The sequence below is a fragment of the Misgurnus anguillicaudatus genome, chromosome 24 (genome assembly GCF_027580225.2).
Source record: "Misgurnus anguillicaudatus chromosome 24, ASM2758022v2, whole genome shotgun sequence".
In the NCBI taxonomy this organism is placed as follows: domain Eukaryota; kingdom Metazoa; phylum Chordata; class Actinopteri; order Cypriniformes; family Cobitidae; genus Misgurnus; species Misgurnus anguillicaudatus.
In genome coordinates this window covers 40066908-40090279 of record NC_073360.2, presented here as the reverse complement: position 1 = coordinate 40090279, position 23372 = coordinate 40066908, and the positions used below count along the sequence as shown (strand labels likewise).

Sequence of the window (23372 nt, the reverse complement as noted above, 5' to 3'; positions counted from 1 at the left end):
TCCCCATATAGTGGACTCAACTGTCATTCCCCATATGGGGAATAGTGAATGAGTGAACGAGGGAACGGTTTCAGACACAGCTCTTGTCTTCCTCCGGCTGTGTGACGAGCCAGCACGACCTCACGTAATTGCAAATGACATAGAAAGGTCACGTGTTACATATATGAAACGTACATTTGCGGACCATTTTAAACAATAAACTGACACAAAGACATTAATTAGTATCATTTCACATACAACAATGTCGGAACGATCCTCTTTCTCCACACTTGTAAACACTGGGGCGGAGTTTCGAATACGTCATCCATGACCTCTTGACGTGATGATGTATTACGTGAGGTCGCGCTGCCGTGTCACATGACCGGAGATAAACGAGAAGTTGTAGTTTAAAAGTGCATCTTTTTTATTTTCTTGCCAAAAATGACAATCATTTCGCTAGATAAGACCCTTATGCCTCGTTTGGGATCTTTTAGAGTCCTTTGAAACTGCCATTTTAAACTGTATTAAAACTGTTAAGTGGGGTCCATTAAAGTCCATTAAAATTAGAAAAATCCTGGAATGTTTTCCCCAAAAAACACAATTTCCTCTCGACCGAACAAAGAAAGACATCAACAGTTTTGATGACGTTGTGGTGAGTAAATTATCTGGACTTTTTTTTTAAGAAAATGGACTAATCCTTTAAGACTTTAGTCTGTTTTTTACAGACAAGGTAACATATTGGCAGCAAATGGAAACATATATATTGTCTATTATATAGCACATTAAGATAATAAAATTGACGACATGTACAGACTTATATGTATATTACAGACTGAATGGATAAGACACATTTAAACCTTTGCAAAATGCAGATAAACATTATTATTGTGTATAATAAGGTGGTTTGTTGCTGTGTCAAGCAATTACAAACAATCTATACTATACTGGAATAACTCCTTATAATAATAATAATAATAATAATAGTTGTTGTTATTATAAGTATTATTATTATCATTAAATCTATGTGTGATGCTGGACCACAAAACCAGCCACAAGTAGCACATGTATATTTGTAGCAAGTCACCAATATATTGTATGGGACAAAATTATAAATTTTTCTTTTATGCCAGAAATCATTATATGATATGTATTTAAAAAAATGTATTTATCACAAAGACTTCATTTGGACAATTTTAAATGCGATATTTTGATTTTTTGCACCCTCAGATTCCAGATTATTAAATAGTTGTATTCTCTGCCAAATATTTTCCTATCCCAACAAGCCATACATCAATTTATGGACTCCTATGACTGGTGTTGTGGTCTAGGGTGAGATTTATCAAACATTAATGTTATAATCACATTGCTGTCATTTATTAAAAGAAATAAAGCATCCATGTGAGGCAGAGCATGACAGTCATTTTACCCTGGCTGGGGATTTTTTTTGGCAGTCACCTTTGTAGTGTGCCTATGAGAATTTCTTACCGTGGTAAACTCATTGCATTCATTGCTTTATTTTACACTGACTTGAACATAGCTGAATCAGATATTAGAGGCAGTTTAGATAAAAATGAATAAGATAACGGGAAGTACAAGACGGCAGAAAAGAAACAGTAGAGGGAATCCTGTGACAACCCACGTCACAAATACTTTCCTCAAAAGCCCCGCGAGCATCAGAGACCACAGACATCTGTTATATCTTCTCTGTGTTTATGTGAGGATTTTAAACTCATCTTCCTTCCTGCGGAGGAATCAGTGATGGAAAGATCTTTATCACACAATCTGAAAAACAATGCATGTGTTCTCAAATCTCTCTTATCTACTCCAGTTAATTAAAGCTACATTTGTGTGCTTCACTCGTACTGAATAAAGTGACAGATAAGAGAGAGAGAGACGCTCTATACGCTGCACTTACACTAACACACACACACAGCGCTACAATACAACACATATCTGTGTGTGTGTGTGTGTGTGTGTTTGTGTGTAGATCTGCTCTTTATTCAGAGAGCGTCCTACTGCAGAAAGTCTCAACCGGCCCCTCCTCCCTCATTCTCTCTCTCTTTCTTTCTTTCTTTCTTTCTCTCTTTCTCCTTGGACGGAGGAAATGAGAGAGAAACTGAAGTCGTCTTCTAATTCACAGGGTCCCTATGTAGTGTTCACTGTTCCCTACACACTGATCTGACTGAAATCATTTCACTTTAAAACTGAAACAAAACCTTATCACTTCTTCAGATGATGCTTGATGCTCAGATTAGAGGATTAAATAAATAATCATGTTAAAATAAAAGTCACCTTTATTTTTATATAATGCTTTATTAAACTACTGCAGCTTTACGGTAATAAACAGTAAAGTACCCAGAAATGAAAACATCAAAGACATGCAGCAGTGTGTTTATAATGCAGTAAAGTGTCTCTCGTGTATGTTACAGTCACCTACTGTATTTTATTAGCTTTATGAGCACTATGACAGATTAACCTTCATGTACTGTAAGCTTACTGTGACTGATTCTGTAAGTAAATTACAGTGTCTGTGGTTGTGAGCTTTCCTGTATGTGTCACTAATAGTATTTAAGGGTCAACCTTTGCATCATTCGCAGCACCAAAGAGAATTACAAAAATATTAACAACTCCTCCGTCTGCCCTTGGTGGGACAAACAGGCAGATTCACCGTATGTCCATATAGTTTTTTGTAAAGTGCACATACATAGTACATACATATATTGAAAAGTGGAGTCCACACAGACCATTTATTAAAACTAAAGGCCCGATTATTGATTCAAGGACAATCCCTAAGGTCAAACGTTTTGAATCATTACATCATCAGTGCTGATGCTTAATATAAATAAATGTTTTCCAATATTAAAAACAACAATCCTCCTTCCACCTGTTTATAAACAGCTTGACATTTTATAAACTGGCTGTAATTTATATGTTTTAATTTTTGCAAATGAATACGCCTGAAGTCTGTTATTGTTATTTCATAATTACCCACAATCCTCTGCTTCAGAGGACAAAGAAGTGTGTGTGTGTGTGTGTGTGTGTGTGTGTGTGTGTGTGTGTGTGTGTGTGTGTGTGTGTGTGTGTGTGTGTGACAGTAATGTGCGGTAATAAAACGTTTGACCATAATTACAGGAGACACAATCATTCAGTCTAAAACATTAAAGAGCGTTTAAGAGAATCAGCGCCGGTCTCTGAGTGTTACACATTACATAGCAGTGTGAGTGTGTGTGTGAGCGTGTGTCAGTATTTCGTGAATACAGTGATTACATTTATAATTCCTTCAGGCTGAGATGGTTTTATGTTGTGTAATGTTTAATTAGATAAAGCACAAAGACATAAAATGATGTGTTTCAGTGAAATCCTTTGTCTCTTTTTATACAATACATACCATATAATAAATTTTAATTATATTTATTCTATTCTATTCTATAGTATTCTATTCTAATCTATGTCTATTTTATGTCTATTCTATTCTATGACTATTATATGGCTATTCTATGTCTATGTCTATTCTTTGTCTTTCCAATTATTATGGATATTCTATGTCTATGTCTATTCTATTACTATTCTATGTCTATTCTATCCTATCCTATCCTAATGTCTATTCTATGTTAATTTTATTATGTCTATTCCTATTTCTATTCTATTGTATGTCTATTCTATGGTTATTCTATTCTATTTTATTCTATGTCTATGTCTATTCTATTTCTGTCCTGTCCTACCATATTCTATGTTACTTCTATTATGTCTATTTCTATGTCTATTCTATTCTATTCTATGACTATCATATGGCTATTCTATGTCTATTCTATTCTATGTCTATTCTATGGCTGAATCCCAAACCGCCTACTTCCATACTATATAGTATGTAAAAAGTGCTACTTTGCGTACTATATAGTATGGAAGTAGGCGGTTTAGGATTCAGCCATTGTCTATTCTATTCTATGGTTATTCTATTCTATGTTTATTCTATTCCTATTATATGTCCATTTTATGTCTATTCTATTCTATGGCTAATCTATGTCTATGTCTATTCTTTGTCTTTCCAATTATTATGGCTATTCTATGTCTATTCTATTACTGTTTGATGTCTATTCTATCCTATCCTAATGTCTATTCTATGTTAATTATATTATGTATATTCCTATTTCTATTCTATTCTATGTCTATTCTATTTTTTGTCTATTCTATGGTTAGTCTATTCTATTTTATTCTATTCTATGTCTATGTCTATTCTATTTCTGTCCTATCCTATCATATTCTATGTTACTTCTATTATGTCTATTTCTATGTCTATTCTATTCTATGACTATTATATGGCTATTCTATGTATATTCTATTATATGGCTATTCTATTTCTATTCTATTCTATGGTTATTCTATTCTATGCCTATTCTATTCCTATTATATGTCTAATTTTTGTCTATTCTATCCTATCCTATCATAATCTATGTCTATTCTATGTTAATTCTAATATGTCTCTTCCTATGTCTATTCTGTGTCTATGTCCATTCTATTCTATTCAATATCTATTATATGTTTATTCTATTCTATTTTATTATATTCTATGTCTATTCTATTCCTCTTCTATGTCCATTCTATTATTTTCTATCCTATCATATTTTATGTCTATTCTATGATAATTCTATTATGTCTATCCCTATGTCTAGGTCTATTCTATGTCTATGTCCATTCTATTCTATTCTATTCTATTCTATTCTATTCTATTCTATTCTATTCTATTCTATTCTATTCTATTCTATTCTGTTATGTTTTTTTGTTAATATTAAAGTACATTACAAAATATACCCTGAAACAAGAACAGAAAAAACAACAGGCACATTGAAATATGCAATGGTACACAAATACACGTAAGTTTCTCCAAGAAAGGAAAGTAAAATGAAATTGATAAATAAGATAATAATAATAAATAAACAGACAAACAAATAAACCTAGTGGTGAAAAAAGGGAACAAAGGAAGAGAAGTGCAATCTGCAGACAGAGAATACAATTCTGTAGGAGGTTGATCAGGTACACACGGTAGCCTAACAACAAAAAGAAAAGTAAGTGTGGGGACAGGGAATCAATCCTAGAGAGCAGGGTCAAGCTGAAGAGTTTCAACATGGTAACTCATAGCCGGACTATGTTGGTCTAACCAATGAAATGCTGGGATATCAGATGAAACATTAAAAACTGTTGTCTGGTGAGGTATGAAAGCGAAACCTTTGAGCAATAACATTTCTCTGTCTGTCTATCTATATTTAGATCTTTGTTTGTAGCTCTTTGACAGTTTTCCATTAGACAGGAACATTAAGGCTCATGTTGAATATAATTTAGGGCCATCGGGCTGTTTCGGATAAAAAGGTAGATGGTTTTTCTATGTTCGTGGAAATTTACAAGCAGACTGAACTTTATTTTTAATGCACTTAGCTGATTTTTAATGCATTATAGTGGTACGAGTTCAATATAAAATGTTGGGTTATTTTCAACCCCTGTTGGGTCAAAAAGGGTCGAACCCAGACGTTGGGTTAAATTAACAAAAATGTTTACATTTGACCCAACAATTGGTTCAAACATTCCAGCATTTTACGTTGAAAGAACCCAGTATAGATCAGATCTACGAAACCACATCACAATGCACAAATCTTAGGTCAGTTTTAGGTAACAAGTCCATCGGATAAAACTGATCTGGGAACACGAAGAATAAAAGAGAAAAGACACGCAGCTTTAGCCCGCTTATAGGTTTTATTCACAAAATCTGAACCCTGAACGAGGCCATCCATCAAAATCTAAGCGTTACTGTCACAGGACGTGGAAAAGCACTTTAAAGAGCCAGTCAAATGCTTTTATCCTACATTACACTTTAAAAAAGATGGATTTCCATCCATGTCACTTCTGCTGTTGTCCGTGTTCTCATCTTTAGCAGTCTTGTATCAGTCTCTCGCTCCTGCAGCCGAATGCATTAGTGTGTCAGTGTTAGATTCAGATATATACCTGTGCCGGTCTGAAATAAAACAAACCAGCTTAACTTAGTTACATTGTGTTGTTTTTTAATGTTAAAATGCGAAGAGAAGAAATTAATTTGAAATGGTTGGTGGAGCTGGATTATATTCTTACTTTCTTTAGTGTTTGTGGTTGCATAAACTGCACGACACAATGAATACAAATTATACCCACAAATCCTCCATTATCTCGCTCTCATTCTCTCTGTTGGTTTACACGAGCAGATTTTAGTTGTTGTTGTTTCATGCAGTGAGAAACAGATGAGCTAATGAGCTCAAACTTGGATTACGGAGCAGCGAGTTTAATTTTCATGAGGATAATTTCATTTCATCATTATAATCCCCCTGCAGACGATTCAAACTGACACTTCATGGGGAAATCTGTTGGTTTGTGTTTCACTGTGTAATTATTGCTGCTTTCGAAGGCAAACATCACTATTCATGTGAAGCCTGTTAATATTAACCCCTGACACTCAATAATAAACTTAATAAACTAATAAAGTGCTCGACTTGTTCTGCTTGGAACAGATCATGTGACTTGTTAAGGAGTCTGTGTTGTTACTTTCCTAAGAAATCAGATGAGTTAAATAAACATAACTTTTATAACCTAATCAGCATAAACTTTGATTATCACACGGGTCCTACGGTGAGAGTTTTTGACTCGTTTTATCATCCACTGATCAAAAATCTGTAATGAAAGTAACATTAGACCTTTCTATAATCACATCATTTGAAGCCACAAGTAATGCAGAATGAGACAAGTGTGATATTGGCCAACACTCGTGAGCTTTAAGTTTGTCCAAATCATTTCAATTTGAAGAGTAGAATTAGTTATCCTTAAGACAACCCTATATAAGAAAGAAAAAAATCACAGATGAAATCCTTTAACATTTTAGTTTTTTCTCTTATGTTAGGTTCACACCAGCCGCGTTTGAACATTTTGAGTTTACTCGTTTCATTCTCGAGTGAAAGCTGCGCATAAAATTCTAGTAATTACGACATTCACGTGGAAATTTGCGTCATGGGAGGGGCTTCTGCGACTCCGCTCGCTTCCTGTAATCACGTGACTACTAGAGCAAGCCCCTGATTGGTTAACGCAGCAAATTTTTCTGCAAAAGCTCAAATTTTTCAACTCGCTCGTTTCCCGCGGCAACGCTTAATTCGCGCCATTCACGCGAACTAGAAGGAATTGCGTCTACCGCGTTAAGCGCCTCATTCGCGCCGCGAGACCTCCAGACACGCGTCAACGCGTCTTCACATTGAAATCACTCGGCTTGATGCCTCTACCGCTGCTGGTCTGAACGCAGCATTAGACATGACAGGTTTTTATGTTAACGATATGCAAAAATTACAAATCCCAAAGAAAACGATGAGGCAAGTTATGGCTTCTAACGTAAATCTCTTTTCTTGGATTACAACAAACACACGGTTGATCGATCAGCTTGGTCATCTGCATTTTCTTGATCAGATTCGGCTCGTATTGCTAAGGTAGTGAAGACGATATTAACTCCTGTTTGCATTGCGAGCGAATCTTTCAAACATGGTAAGGAGCGTCACATTTCTGGCTGATGTCAGAGTCAGTCAGGGTGCGTTTCCCGAACAACGATGCAACTCGCTGCTAGTATGATGCATAGTTGGAGAAACTAACTACCTTGTCACGATTGTTTCCCAAAAGCATAGTAACTTTGTTGTACATTCGTCGTTTGAACCATGTTGGTTTAACAACATAGTTGATGATGTCACGTGGGAGGTGAAGTACTAATTATTCTGTGCAAATCGATTTAATGTCAGATTATTGCTGTAAATAACATACATTGCATCGGAAGATGATTTTGTTATCGTAAATTAGTTATCTGTTGTTGTTTTTAAAGATATTCAATTCATGCGCTAGTTCCCTCTTACGTCACTCCTCCCAGGGATTCCCCAGGGTCTTGAAGCTCGTAGGACTGCGCACATGCGCAATTTTCAAATGCAGCGCTTTAATTCTGTTTACAAATTTAAAGACGTAAAATAAAATGTTTATATATTTAGAATGATGGATATAGAATGTACTACATGTTTTTTTGCTTATTTTGTCCAAAAGCATGATCAACGTAAGTCTACATATTATAATAACAAGGAACTATGCTTCTAACAACAATTGAAGAGCTGTCATTCAAACCACACAAGTTTGCAATGCCCGTTTGAACTATGGTTTCGGGAAACACCAAATCCTTGACCTTCGTCAGTAATGACGTAACTTACGACAGTAGTTGGCTAATGATGCTTTTGGGAAACGCACCCCAGATTAGCTGGCCAATCAGGGACACGGCACTTTCAGATTGGTGAGCTAAAATTAAAGCGTTTTAGGAAGAAAGGGAAATCTGGAGCTAAATACACAAAATAAAGTTTTTAGCAACGAAATAGGTGCACTTTAAATATGGATATTTTATTACTAAATCACAAAGATTGCCCTGAGAAGGCCTTTTTAATCACCTTAACTCTTTCCGTGCCATTGACGAGTTATCTCGTCAATTAAGAAAAAACATTTGCATTCTTCCTGATGAATTTTTATGTTAATTTGCAATATCGCGATTATCCACTAGATAACTTACCCAATGTATGATAAAACTGAAACCAAAATGTTATTACCTAAATTTTAAACTCTTTGTATGTTTTGAAATCATTCTCAATCTGATCTCTAACAAAATTCCTTCACAAAAGCTTTTTTCTGAAAAAAAATATTTTTAAAGAGAAATATTTAAAAGAATATACGAGTTTATAAGCATAGAATAAAATATAGATATGAAACGTTTTTTTTTCCCCGTAGTATTTGTTTGTTTATTGTTTGTTTGAAAGCAGAGGATTTGTTCTTTCATTTAATATATGTGTATGTTTATATATTTTTAGAACAACATCTTTTACCTGGAAGGCATTTTGTGAAACAAAAAGCAGTATATATTACTTCTGTGAAGGTATGAAAAGGGCAGTCATATACATCTGGGATGGCTTAAGGGTGAGTAAATCAGGGGGTCATTTTAATTTTTGGCTAAACCATACAACAACATGAGGGTGAGTAAATTATAACACAATTTTCATTTTGGGTGAACTATCCCTTTAAATGAAACACAACTGAACTCCATCAAATCTCCTCAGCTACGTCTATTATTTAGCTAGCATCTCATGTTGTTATTGTCATAAAGTGGTGTCTCTCTCTCTCTCTCTCTATCGCTCATGCAGTAACACATCTGCTAAAAGGCCATTGACACTTCTACAGTGTGTATGTGTGTGAACTGAAGTGATACACGCAACTGAAGTGGTCTCATGATCATCATCTTCCTGCTGGATTGTGTGTATCACACAGACAATAACACAACCTTACAATCACTTATCTGATATTCATGCAAATATAATCATGATATAATCTGTAGGGTAGACATGATCTGTGTGTGCATTTATACATTGTTGACAAAATCATCTTCAGAAGTGAATATGAAAGACTCTTTGATTAGGAGCATTTGAGGACATACTGATTTATAAAATGATAAACGTTCACTTTATTTGTAACTGGCGAACCCTAAGCATAGGAAGAGTTTAGTTCCAAAACACAATAAATGCCATTTAAAAAAAATAGTTACCATCAAAATCAGCATTGTATCAGATCAAATTAAAAAGTCAGATAATCGCTGTGTTATTCTGTCAAGTTTTCTGCCTTTTTTCCAACCGCGACAAACGCCAGTCTTCCTTCTCTGCAGAATGCAACAAATCCGCTCAACCAATCACAGCGCACCATTCCACGCATTATAAACAATAATTCCTCGTCTACTTTGTACTTTGTGATCAACAAACTTACAAAAACAAAATAATACTTTGATGGCATTTATAAACCTGTGGTTGTTTTCTGTGGTGTGGAAGAAACAAAGCCTTTAAAATCTAATAATTTACGTGAGAGGCACTCGGGCGAAGGAAAAGAGTTGCTGTTGCTTGTTCTCCCGACAGCATCAAGCTTCTGTCATGCTAACACATTGACCCCAGAGGATCTTATGAAAAACTGTCCATTATTTTACTCAAATTCAACGAAAATCGAGCAGGACCAAAACATTTTACAGATGATCGCTGTGAATAAAATTCAGCAACGACGTTCCAAGTATAACAGAAGCAATGACAGTGTTGTTAATATGACAAAGTAAGTGTTTTGATTAATGCCATTAATGTTTATTTTTTATCAGTGTATACAACTAAATGAATATAACATGGCAAAGATGAATGCACATTTATATATTGATTCAATAGATTTATTGCATTTTGAAAAAAAAAACTTGTCATGGATTTATTGAATTTTGCTGAAAAAAATATCAGTTTTTATAACAAATCTTTGAAAATCAAATTATGGATTTGAATTTTTAATGTTATTTTAACCGAAAGATGCTATGTGAACGTTTGTAACAGAAAATTGTGTTTTTCATCTTGTCACTTTCTTTGTATAGAAAACAAGTTTTTACCGAAATTAGTCAAAATGGATTTATTGCGTTTTGGAACCAGACTCTTCAAATATTCTGTGTGCATAGCTTGTAAACTTTATGCTTTTCTACTTTTTGAATGATTGGAATTTAATCGCAATGACCTTGTTGAAAACAAACAAAACATGCACAATAGAAACCCTGCATAACCTGTAGCTGCGTACTAACAATAAAGCGTCTTGACCTTACCTGACTGTTTGGCTCTTGAGGAACAAAAGACTTAATATACTGCAGGCATCTCTGGACACACACAACACACTTCTGCACATGTTGTCATTGACATTAACTTCACCTACACATGTACTATGATTCAGGTCTGGTCTCATCAGCCTCAGTTTCTTCAGTAAACACACAATGCACACACAGATATTTGGCCTCCTGGGTCACCGCTCCACCTCAGATCGTTCATTTAAAGCTGTGGGTTGATGTCTGGTCAATGAGTTTCTCCTTTAGAAGATGAGAGGATACTTAGAAATATCAATTCTTTGTGAAGTGAGCACGTGCCACAGTTGTAGACAAAAGACTCCAGAATCTAAAGCCAGGTAGCAAGCCAACACAGTTGCCAACTCTCGCGAGACAAATAAACAAATCCAGCTTTAAAAACAAGCCCAATGTTATAAAATTATTTAGTTATTTAGTTACCTATTAGCTGTGAGGAGACCGTGTCAATCAATATATTGGATATTGAGAAAACAGCAACCATAAATGTAAAGAATACATATTTTCCTAACAAGCAACCTTATTTTTTTAAATAAGCCCAAAAAACGCAACCAGCATGATTTTTTTAACGCGGCTTGCCAAAATAAGAAGCTCAAAGTCGTGTATTATAAGTTGACTTGGCAACCCTGCAAGCCAACAGTTGAGCAGGTTTTGACCATCATTTGACTAACCGTGGGTTCACACCAGCCGTGCTTGAGGCGTCAAATTCATGTCTACCTCGTCTAGTTTGCCGCTTGAACATCTTGAGTTGACTCGCTTCATTCGCTCGTGAAATTCTCAACCCAGTCTCACGGAGATGCGTATAAATAGCACGAAGTGTAAAAATCGTGCAATACATACGCCAAATTCCACTTTGGCGTGCATATGATACGCCAGTCCTTCCCATTCACTTAAACGGCGCATCTTTTTTTGATGTTTTCTCATTTTTTCTCTATTTTTTTACCATTTTCGCTTGGGTTTAGGATTAAAACAACTTTTTGTTATATAAAAATGACATCCTAACCCAAACCCCAATTCTAACCCCAACTCCAAGCGACCATGGCTTAAATATGGACAAAAACATGGAGAAACCTGTATATTAAATAACCTCCTTAAGCAAATCTGAAATCTTATTCTAAACCCAAGTGAAAATGGTTTAAAAACAGAAAAAAATTGAGAAACCAATAAATAAAACGACAAAAAAAGATGCGCCTTTTAAGTCAATGGGAAGGACTGGCGTATCATATGCACGCCAAAGTGGAATTTGGCGTATGTATTGCACGATTTTTACACTTCGTGCTATTTATACGCATCTACATGAGACTGGGTAGGAAATTCTAGTCATCGAGACATTCACACGGAAATTCATGTCATGGGAGGGGCTTCTGCGACTTCAATCGCTTCCTGTAATCACATCACTACTAGAGCAAGCTCCTGATTGACTAACGCGGCGCGTTTTCCACCAACGTTCAAATTTTTCAACTTGCGCGTTTACCACGGCAACGCTCAATTCGTGCCATTCACGCTACCTAGATACCTCATTCGCGCCGCGGGTCCTCCAGACGCGCGTCAACACGTCTTCAGATTGACTTAATATTGAAATCACTCGTGCTTGACGCCTCTAACGCGACTGGTGTGAACGCAGCATTAGTTAGTTTCAGAAACAACTGCACAACAACGAACAAAAAAGTAAGTCGATAAAGTAAGTCACCATTACCATTTTTGGGACCGCTTTACCACGTCGAATTGCCAGTGGCAGTGTTAATCTTATTTTCCATCTCTCATTCCAATATGTTCATATTTTATAAAGATATGGTTCATATGACTTCACAGATGTATCACAAATCTGTCTGTGGTGAGCGAGATTTGTGTGAAACTGGTAAGCAAGTGCTGTTTCGTGAATATTTTGTTAATTATAATATCTCATTAGTCACTAGCTACTATATCAACTACTGCCACCTGCTGGTATGGAGAGTTATCTCATCTCACATATTCGCACAGTCCGTTTGGTGTTTCGGGCAATTTTGTACCCAGACACAGTCAGCATGCGGGCAATGGTCCACACGGTCTGCGCTACATCATTGGCATCGGGTTGGGGTGTCCACATGCCCTAAAGTCAAAGACGTAGTGAGCTGAGTGAACCCTAGGGGGCTGACTACCTAGTCAACATTATGGTCATCAAAACCAGGCTCCAGGTGCTGTTGCAAACAATGAGAAAAATGCTCTATAATCCCAGAATACATTACAACAAACTCAGACAGATCTCTTTTTCCTCAATACTGAAAATAAATGATTAAAATCGAATTAAAATGCAAATTACCCTCAATATTTGTGTGTGCTTGAGTTATTAAACTCTATTGAATCAATTGTGAGGTGAATATCCTGTGTGTTGTTTTATTTATGTGACAGACAGATAGTGGTGTTTAAAATCTCTCTCCAACGAGGTATCAGCTCGGTTAGGATACGGCCTAAGAAGGTAGTTAGCAGAGGTCGGAGTCAATGACAGGGAGTGTGAATCTGTCACGTCTAAGGCCGTTTGGACAGCGACAGTGATCAAAACATGAGCTATTTTAAGATACGTCTTGATTATATGTTGAACATGAAACTTTGTTTAAAGGTTTGCTTGATTCGTGACTGCGTGGTTGGGGATGTTAGCGCTGTAATGGAGCAAAGTCGTGACAGTAAGTTTGCGATAAAGGACTAAACTTTCTCCTTACCCTCATCACCATAGTAACCAATTTATAATAGCTCATAATGCATATAAATCTGTTGTGTTTCTGTAAACAACTGCAATTACACTTATAATACTTTTTGAAAAATCATCAAATCAAATCATTTTCACCTTAAGTATACTCAAGTGTACAGTACAGTAAACGGTATTATTAAGGATTCATCAGTATTGCACAGGCTAATTCACACTGATCATATAACACCAGCATTGATTTTTGGGGTTTTTAATAAACAGGTTTATTGGTGTTTGTCACTGTTTGTCGGATCAGTGTGAAAAAAAAAACAAAAACCTCATCATTATTCGCTCATCATCATGTTATTTGATCGCTTTCTTTGTTCTTCAAAACCCGAATACAGATTTCTTTTTAAAGTTTGGGATTTCTGGTTACTTTAGGAGTCTGAAGGGTGCTTTGAAGGTATAGCCTCTGTTTCGTACCCTTAATTCGGCCACTTTTGAAGAATGCATGAACTGTACCCTTTGTGCCATCACCCGGCTTTGCACGCATTCAAAAAAACATGGCGAAAATCAAATTGGCACTTTCGTCACCCAATTTCATTCTAAAATATAAGCCAAACATTTGTAGGAATCGAGTGGGTATATGTAAACATATTCATTTTGAACAAAGAACCGTCATTATTTGCAAGCAATGATGTACTGAGTTAGCTAGCCAGCTAACATTAGCGTGCTTTTACATTCCCTGCTGAAAAAAACAGCTAAACCAGCTTAAGATGGTCAAGCTGGTTTTAGCTGGTCTCCGAGCCTGGCCATAGCTGGTTTATCATGCTGGTTTAAGAGGTATTTTGACCACTTTTTTAGCTGGCCAGGCTGGTTTTAGCTGGTCTTAGCTGGTCAGGCTGATTTTAGCTGGTCATGATGGCTGGTCTTAGCTGGTCAGGCTGGTTTAAGTTGGTCAAGCTGGTTTAAGATGGTCAAGCTGGCTGGTCTTAGCTGGTTTAGGCTGGCCAGGATGGCTGGTCAGGCTGGTTTTAGCTGTTCAGGCTGGTTTTTGCTGTTCAGGCTGGTTTTAGCTGTTCAGGCTGGAAGACCAGCTAAACCAGCCTGGGAGACCAGCTTGACCAACTGGGCCAGGCTGGGAGACTAGCTAAAAACAGCCTGGCCATGCTGGGAGACCAGCTTTACCAACCTGGCCAAGTTTAGAGTTTGGGTTAGCATGTCTAAAAATGTAACAGAAAGTGATTCTAACTCCAACCCCAGGTGACAATGGTAAGAAAATAGGAAAAAACCATGAAAATAAAACAAAAAAGAAAGTCATGCAACGGACATGAAAAACTATTTATAAAAATTGGTGCGAGTGACATGTAAAAGACATTCATGCTCAAGGCACGAAAAAAACTGAATTTCGTGCCATAGACACAAATAAATTAATCAAATTTTTCGTGACTATAACACAACTTTCCGTGAGATCAGTCGGAGAAAAACTGCTTCACTTTTTATTTTGTTTCAGACTTTAATTGGATGACTCTGCTAAACTAACTGTGTGGTACTTTAATAAAGACTTTAATAAAACGAACAATTTGTACTTTTAACAATTAAACCTTTTAATCAACACCTAGTAAATTAATTTAAGGTTTATGTGTTGGTACATTGCAATGCATTTTGGGATTGCTTTCCTCACTGTCAGAAAAAATGGTCTTAAGCTGTCATCGGGGACGTACCCTTTAAAAAGATCCTAATTTATGCACAGATATGTATACATTTAGTACCTCTATAGAAATTAATATTAACTAACCATTTTTACAAGCAATTTTTTTACCGGCCTTGTTCAGATAGTGATGTCTTTGTAAGGGTGATGTAAACTTTATTGAGCAGCTGAAACCCAACTACTATTCGATTAAAATGTTGCCCAAGCCAGCATTCACAGATGTCAAATAAAAGTGTTACCAAATAATTTAGTGATTTATGACACGTCTCAAACTCGGCATACACATTTGATTGATTGCCTTTATTAATGTCTGTCTGTAGACTTCTGTCTCTGTCATTAATAACAACAATCAGCAGGAGAATTAAAGACTGCAAACGCACACAGTTTCCTTCACTCACATGTTAATGTTTTTCAGTATGTGTGCGAGTCAGGACGGCATATGCTCGCAGTGAGAATAACTGGCACCAAAGCTCGACTTCCTCGGTTACTAAGCAACTTTATAAGCACGACAGCAGGGACTCGCTGCGAGAAAAGACACGAGCATAACTCCGGCTACTTATTGGTGTGAGCTTTGATGAAAATTGTGCATTAAGAGAAACATCTCTACAGTCTTTTCCTCCAGAGAGCAATGAGATGAAATAGAGGACAATAGAAACACATCTTCTTCTCAGATGTTTCTCACTGAGGGGCGTCTTCTGAGTTGATGTTTAAATAAATCATACAGAGAACTCAATGAAAGAGTAATAAAATCCACAACTGAGCCTGTTTGAATGACAGCGAGAAGGGGACTTGGTCACGAGACTTCTTCTGAAGTTGAACTCCTCCGGTGTGTTTCTGGAGGAAATAAATGACACGTCTTACTGTGACTTTTCCTCTTTGAGTTCCCAGTATGCCGTTTTCTGTCATGCCCTGCATAATCACATACAAACAATCCTCAGAAGTAAGTCAACCAAACGTGCTGTGACAAAATGCCACCCTTCAGTCTGAATGAATAATTAAACCCTCGTTTTCACACATCGAGAGAGGAGCCAATGTGACGAGAGAAACATATTTACATGTCCAGAAGAATAAAGATCCTGCTCGGATGTTTTTATTTCATAGCTCGGGGGATGACAGAAAAAAGTTTTGTACAGTTCTTTTAGGAAAATAAATATAGACACGAAGGAGACAATTGTTGACATATAGCAAGAGATAAGACTCTTACTATAAGATGCTGGGTTATTTTCAACCCAGCGTTGGGTCAAAAATGGACCCAACTCATTAACCGAGAAAAAAATTATATCTGACCTATAAGACAGAGTCTACGGGGGGCCAGGGGGGGATTGCCCCCCAAATTTTCCTCTGCCCCCTCTAAAAATTTCCAGCCAACCATAAAAAACTGAATGTCTTTTTACATAAATAGCATCCATTTTCATTTTTGGCAAACGCTAGTTAAATTAGCACCCTCCCATTAATGTCTGGTTGATTTACACAAAGCTAAGAGGTCTCTTTAGCAGTTTTTAACTTACAAGAAAAGTACAACTATTCTCTACGACAATAACTTAAAGAGCAACTGTGGTCTGATTTAGGCCTGTAATGATATATCGTGTGTCCCATTAAAAAGACCTGTCTAAAATCGAATCTGCATCGCGATTCTGTGTTTCATGCACAGCTTGTGCGTGTACTATGGGGTTTTGGTCAGTAAGAAGTCCGTTATTAATCTTAAATCCTTATGAGTCTGAGTCGTTTATAACGTGCATTTAAAAAAGCAACACTCGTTAAACAAAATCATTCAAAATATTCTTTAGCGCGAATTAGACGGATTTGTATCTGCCACACTAAACGCCTCCAGACGCGCGTCAACGCATCTTCAGATTGATTTAACATTATAAATCACTCGCGCTTGACGACTCTACCGTGGCTGGTGTGAACGCAGCATTAGACTCACCTCATTATTTATTCAAATACAACCAGACACAACTGCGCATCGCGTGCAGTTTAAAAAATCTAATTTTGGCGGTTTTGCCATTAATGCACACTTGGACTCTGTGTTTGCCAACATTGATAAGACACAGAATATGAATTATGTATTTTTTGTATTTATCAGTTTGTATTTATATATACACTATATTGCCAAAAGTTTTGGGATACCCCTCCAAATCATTGAATTTAGGTGTTCCAATCACTTCCAGTGAAAGGAACTCTTAATGCTTCATCATACCAAGACATTTTGGACAATTTCAGGCTCCCAACATTGTGGGAACAGTTTGAGGATGTCCCCTTCCTAGTCCAACATGACTGTGCAGCAGTGCACAAAGCAAGGTCCATAAAGACATGTATGAGCGAGTTTGGTGTGGAGGAACTCAACTGGCCTGAACCAATAAAACATCTTTGGGATGAATTAGAGCGGAGACAACAAGCAAGGCCAACATCAGTGTCTGAACTTACAAATGTGCTTAAGAAGAATGGTCAAAAATTCCCATAAACACACTCCTAAACCTTGTAGAAGTCTTCCAAGAAGAGTAAAAGCTATTATAGCTGCAAAGGGTGCAGGGCAAACTCCATATTAAACCCTATGGATTAAGAATGGGAGCTCATTTGGGTTCATGTGCATATAAAGGCAGGTGTCGCAAAACTTTTAGTAATATAGTGTATTTAAAGGCGCTCTAAGCGAATCTGTGTGACGTTACTTTTTGTTGATGTTTGAACTGTTTTCAAACAAACGGAGCGCAGCTAACTCCTCCCCCTCCCTTCCGTGCTTTCATGAACGCGCCCAACCCCCACCCCCAAATCCTTCTTGTCGTTTATTGGCTGGAACACTTTGTTATTGTTTCTGGTGCTAGGTTTGGCCACTTTGTTTTTATTGCAGTTTGTGGAGGCTGGGCTGTCTATAGAGATCGCGTTTTTTTACAGTTTGATCAGCGGACAGGCAGCAAGCAGATAGTGAGGAGATGTTTGCTGTATGTAACAAAAACGCGTAAATTCACTTAGAGCACCTTTAACATTGAGTGTGATGGCTGCCCACCTAAAATTCCTTACTGCCCTCCAGTCCAGCAAGCTTAGTACCAGGCCTGCTAACAATGGGTTAAAACAACCCAGCATATGGTTATATTACAATGCAACAGGCTAAATTTGTCTCTTTTGACCCAACACTGGGTTGAAAATAACCCAGAATTTATATCTATATGCACTTGAAAGACTGAGAACAGAAAAGAACCAGAATCTGTCCACTATTATGGTGTTGGTCATTCAACAACAAAACATTTGAAATAAATAAATTAGAAAAGCATTAAAAATATGTAGAAACTTAAAAACAATCCTGGATTGTTTCAGTTCCCTTTCAGTCGGTCACTACGACGTCACGTCGTGACCGACGAATTGGGAACCGCTCCGCGGTGGCAAATCTACTTCGAGAAGCTATTAAAAAGGCCAATGAAATTGGCATGCAGATTATTTGCACCTGCTGCGCTGCCCAGCCGCGCGGGTATATAATGAGAGGCAGGTGCAGTAATCAAATCAGCTTTTCGCTTCGAAGCCGGCAGCATTCTGCTCTTGAGAAGCAATCCTTTCTGGGACCTCTGTGTGTGTCGAAGTTGGTAGGACAGACAGCACCTCAGCGGAGACTCGCATTTTGTTCCACCTCTTTAATTTCTATCTTTTGATTTTATTTGAGTGTGTCGTTGCCTCTCCCCTGCGTGCTTCATCAACTCACGCATTACATCTAAAGAGTGAATTCCCTAAAAGAGCAACACGAGCTTGAACTTGTGCCTTTGTAAAGGCAGCCGTTCTCTCGTGTCACAGGTCGGGTGGCGTCCTTTTCAGGATGACATTCCGACCGTGTGCATCGTCCGGATGCGGACTGTATATGAATCCTCGTGACGGCCACGATCGTTGCCTCTCATGCTTGGGGCTTGAGCATGCGGAGGCAGCGCTTCGCGACAGTACATGTCAGGTTTGTCTGAACATGACTGTGGTGGATCTGCGCAGTCGGGTGGCGTACCTCCGGGACCGCCGCCCCCCTTCCAAGCCATCCGGCGCTAAGAAGGCGGCCGTGATGCTTGCGAAGGACGACTTGCGCATCACGGTGCTGAATAAGTCCACCGACGGTGGCAGTGAAGTTCAGCACCCTGATCCACAGCCGGAGGTGCCAATGGAAACCGGGAGCGCGTGTTCTACGTTGCCCTCGGGGACCGCTGGCACCACACGGGATTCTGTCTCGTCCGCAGCATCGGAGGGGGGGCCGTCTCTCTCGGACGTTGAGTCTGACCCTCTGCCTCCTTCGGGACGGTTAGGGGGCACTGCGCTCGACCCCGAGATGACGGCCATGCTCGCTCGGGCGGCGGGTACGGTCGGAGTGGAGTGGCGTCAACCATCTCCACCCGAGCCATCCCGCCTAGATGATTGGTACTTCGGGTCTGCTAGAACAGAGCAGACCCAGCCACCAGTGCCTTTCTTTCCCGAGGTTCATGAGGAACTGACACGGTCGTGGAAAAATCCTTTTTCCTCCCGGAAGCGGCCATATCAGCCCTCACCCCTCACCACCCTCGACGGCGGGGCCGCTAGAGGGTACACCGATCTCCCCCCGGTTGAGCGTCCCGTCGCGATGCAACTGTGTCCGGCCGGGTCCTCTTCCCATTGGCGAGATCGGCCGACCCTCCCCTCGCGGGCATGTAGGTACTCCTCTGCACTAACAGGATGTGCCTACCGTGCTTGTGGGGAAGCGGCCTCTGCCATCCATGCCATGGCATTACTTCAGGTACACCAGGCTAAGGCACTGCGTGACCTGGACGAGGGTGGTCACGATTCGGCCGCATTTAAAGAGCTCCGTGCGGCTACTGACTTGGCGCTTAGAGCCACTAAGGTCACCGCACGGGCGGTCGGACGTGCGATGTCCACTTTGGTGGTCCAGGACCGCCATCTCTGGCTGTGCCTGGCCGACATGCGGGAGCAGGACCGTATTAAGCTCCTAGATGCTCCGGTGTCCCAGGCCGGCCTGTTCGGCGAGAGGGTGGAAAACTTTGCACAGGCGGTTTCCACCGCTCAGAAACAGACTGAGGCCATTGCAAAGATCCTGCCGCGTCGGAAACGTCCATCTGCCCCTTCGACGTCGGCACCTCAGTCTGCCTCTCGCCGAGGGCGTCCTGCGGCGGCCGCCCCCGTTCCTCCTCGGGGCACTTCTTCTAGGAAGCGAGGAACCGGCCGCCAGCAGCCCGCCCCGCCCGCTCAGCAGCCTGCCAAAAGAGGTGGTAAACGTAAGGCTAAACGACCCTGAGACGGGCGACCTGGAGATGGGGGGGATCGCTCTACGGGAGATGGTGAAGGCACCACTCCCCCCACCGGAGGAGGGCCGGGTGGGGAATCCTTGGTTTCAGTTTTTTTTCTGTTCCGCCGGCTTTTCAGCCGGCACCCACAAAACCACAAAAAGAGCGAATTCCTCTTCCTTCTCCAGGTCTTCAGAGGAGCGTGAGAGCTACGGACGGGCACAAAGCCCTATGTCCTCCTCCTCCTCTTTCGCCACCGGGTGTGTCACGACGGGTGAGTCTTCTACATCGAGATCTCCCCAGCTCTGCCCCCCATCAGGGGAAAAAGGTGAGTGGCACACCTCACAACACCTCCGTTGCTGTTATCACAGAGAGCGCAGCAACCGTTACATCCGCTCCCCTCGCCGCGGGTACTCCGATCGTGCCGTTAATTCCCCTCGCTCGGTATCTGGGGGCGTGGGGAGAGCTTGCCACCCCCACGAGATGGCTTTTAAGCACGATTAGTATCGGCTAAGCGATTCAATTCGCCCGGCGCCCTCCCAAATTTGCGGGCATTCGGTTTACTACGGTGAAATACGCCGACGCGCATGTTCTCCGTGCCGAGATCGCTGTTCTTTTGGCGAAAGATGCGATCGAACCGATCCCTCCAGCCGAGATGAAATCTGGGTATTACAGCCCTTATTTCATTGTACCCAAGAAAAGCGGCGGGTTGCGACCGATCCTGGACCTGCGTTTACTGAATCGAGCGCTTCACAAGTTGCCATTCAAAATGCTGACGCACAAGAGCATATTTCAATGCATTCGTCCAAACGATTGGTTCGCAGCCATCGATCTGAAGGACGCGTACTTTCATGTCTCGATACTTCCTCGACACAGGCCGTTTCTCCGCTTCGCGTTCGAGGGGCGGGCATATCAGTACAAAGTCTTACCGTTCGGGCTTTCTCTCTCTCCCCGTGTTTTCACGAAAGTAGTCGAGGGGGCATTAAAACCCCTGAGAGAGAACGGTGTGCGCATTCTAGCGTATCTCGACGATTGGTTAATAATAGCCCAGTCCCGTCAGATGCTTTGCGATCACACGGACCGTGTGTTAAAACACCTCGCCCGTCTCGGTCTTCAGGTCAACTGGGAAAAGAGCAAACTTTGCCCCACGCAGAGGATCTCTTTTCTCGGTATGGAACTGGATTCGGTCAATTTAACCGCACGTCTAACAGAAGCGCGTGTACAGTCCATCCTGACTTGTCTCAATACAATCAGAGACAAGAGCGCGGTCCTGCTGAAACAATTTCAGAAGCTCCTGGGTCAAATGGCGGCAGCAGCGGCCGTGACACCGCTCGGGCTGCTCCATATGAGACCGCTTCAGCGTTGGCTTCACAACCGAATCCCGAGGAGAGCGTGGCTCACCGGCGCGCACCGCGTAACGATCACACCGACGTGCCGTCTCCATTTCACTCCGTGGTTAGACCCGTCATTCCTCAGAGCAGGGGTATCACTAAGACAGGTCTCCAGGCATGCCATTGTGTACACGGATGCCTCCAACACGGGATGGGGAGCCACGTACGACGGGCATGCAGGTTCGGGTGTCTGGACGACATTCCAGAGACGCTGGCATATAAATTGCCTCGAGTTGTTGGCTGTGCATCTCGCTCTCATTCGTTTCAGCAACGAGCTTCGAGACAAGGATGTATTAATTCGCACCGACAACATTGCGACTGTTGCGTATATCAATCGCCAAGGCGGTTTGCGCTCTCGTCACCTGTCGCATCTCGCCCGTCATCTCCTCCTTTGGAGTCAGAAGAATCTGAGGTCTCTTCGTGCCATTCACATCCCAGGGTCGCTCAATACAGCGGCAGATGCGCTCTCACGAGCGGCGCGTCCTGGCGAATGGCGGCTCCACCCCCAGACGGTTCAGCTAATTTGGAAACGTTTCGGCAAAGCACAGGTAGATCTGTTTGCCTCCCCAGAAACGACACATTGTCGCCTGTTCTATTCACTGAACGAGGGAACTCTCGGGGTGGATGCACTGGCACACAGCTGGCCGCGGGGTTTACGCAAATACGCCTTCCCCCCAGTGAGCCTCATTGCGCAAACACTGTGCAAAGTCAGGGAGGACGAGGAGCGCATTCTCTTAGTCGCGCCGTATTGGGCAACCAGGAATTGGTTTCCAGAACTCGCGCTCCTCGCGACAGCCCCTCCCTGGAAGATTCCCCTGAAGAAGGACCTTCTTTCTCAAGAAGGGGGCACATTATGGCACCCGCGTCCCGATCTATGGAACCTTCATGTGTGGTCGCTGGACGGGACGCGGAGGTTCTAAATGATTTACCGCAAGCGGTATCTAATACTATTTTTGCGGCGCGAGCGCAGTCTACTAGACAGGCTTATAAGCTTAAATGGAACCTGTTCGTTGTTTGGTGTGCTTCACAGTCAGAGGACCCCCGAGAATGCTCTATTAGAGTCGTGCTTTCGTATCTTCAGCATCGTCTGGAGAAGAGGCTGTCACCTTCTACCATTAAAGTAGATATCGCGGCAATATCCGCGCACCACTCGCCGATAAACGGTAAATCTGTGGGTCAGCACGATCTAGTTATTAAATTCCTAAGAGGTGCACGAAGGCTGAATCCTTCTCGCCCACCCTCTATTCCTCCGTGGGACTTGTCCATGTGAAAACACTCCAGCTTGCCCCATTCGAGCCTCTGCATTCTGTGAGTATCAAATTTCTCACAATGAAAACTTTAACTCTTCTTGCACTGGCTTCGGTTAAACGGATAGGGGATCTTCATGCATTCTCGGTCAACGATTCGTGCCTTCAGTTCGGGCCCGCTAATATCAGTGTAACAATGAGACCCAGGCCCGGCAACGTGCCCAAAGTTCCCACCACTCCTTATAAGGATCAAGAGGTGACCTTACAAGCACTGCCACAGGAGGAAGCAGAACAATCCATGGCTTTGTTATGCCCTGTGCGCGCTTTGCGTGTATATGTGGACCGAACTCAAAGCTTTAGAACCTCAGAGCAGCTCTTTGTCTGTTACGGTGGTCAGCAGAAGGGGAAGGCTGTCACTAAGC

At 40.8% G+C, this 23372-nt stretch overlaps 1 long non-coding RNA gene across 1 annotated transcript in view; it reads right to left on the bottom strand.

Moving 5' to 3' along the window:
- Nucleotides 1-15353: 15353 nt before the first annotated feature.
- The window catches only part of LOC129438676 (uncharacterized), a 164632-nt gene continuing 156613 nt past the window's right edge, over nucleotides 15354-23372 (bottom strand). The window contains exon 3 of the long non-coding RNA XR_008642669.2: nucleotides 15354-15981. This is a non-coding gene — a long non-coding RNA (uncharacterized lncRNA). The remainder of the gene's footprint in view (nucleotides 15982-23372) is intronic.